This window comes from Octopus bimaculoides, chromosome 17, assembly GCF_001194135.2.
Source record: "Octopus bimaculoides isolate UCB-OBI-ISO-001 chromosome 17, ASM119413v2, whole genome shotgun sequence".
Taxonomy (NCBI): Eukaryota; Metazoa; Mollusca; class Cephalopoda; order Octopoda; family Octopodidae; genus Octopus; species Octopus bimaculoides.
Window position 1 is genome coordinate 52,799,630 of NC_068997.1, and position 1,000 is coordinate 52,800,629.

Genomic DNA, 1,000 nt, shown 5'->3' on the forward strand with positions numbered 1-1,000 from the left:
AGGTTAGATAAGCGTTTATAGATGTAAGGAATCGTACAATTATAAATGTGAAGAGAAGTTGCATATATTTTATAGAATGTAAATTTGTCTTTACAGCTGTTTCAAAAATTCAGTGAATGTTTAGTATTACACCATATATTATCCACTCATGCCAACTCTTATACTGCTGGACTACCTTACCCTGATAAATAAGTTGGAGTTGAAGAATTTCATTAGTCCAAGCATGAATTTGATGTTTATTTAGTCTGTGCTAGCACCATCTCCTCACCTACTATATATATATGTATGTATATATATATATATATATGTGTGTGTGTGTGTGTGTGTGTGTGTGTATACACATACACACACACACACATACATTGATTATTCTTTAACAAGAATATATATTTACATATGTACAAACATATTAACTTCTAGTCTATTATTATTTTGTAGTAGTAGTACTAGTAGTAGTAATAATAATAATAATAATAATAATAATATCTGTAATAATGATAATAATAATAACAATATCCTGCATTATTAGCTATCACCATGTTTTCTCTTACATCAATAATGTGTAATGTGTCTATATACAAAAGACAATGTCTGTGTGTATTTTATAGATATCTATTATTATTATTATTATTATTATTATTATTATTATTAAATATGCCTGTCATAAAACATTGATGATATTAATCATTTGATGTCCTGTGCCTCAGCTTGTAGCTTTGATATTCTTTATATTTTTGGTATCATAACAAGACATGTTGATATTCTCATTAAGTATCCAAACTACAATTGCGAAATTCTGACCGAACTGATAACATTTCTTTTTAATCTTTTAATCTTTCAATATTTTCTTTATGTCTTGACATCCTATCACCACAGACCCCATCATCACCGCATACACAAGGTTTGTTTCAGGTGCAGAAAGGGGAAATATACACACACGTATATATATTATATTACACTGATGATCACTCAGGTATCTGTGTGAAACCATGGTATGGGT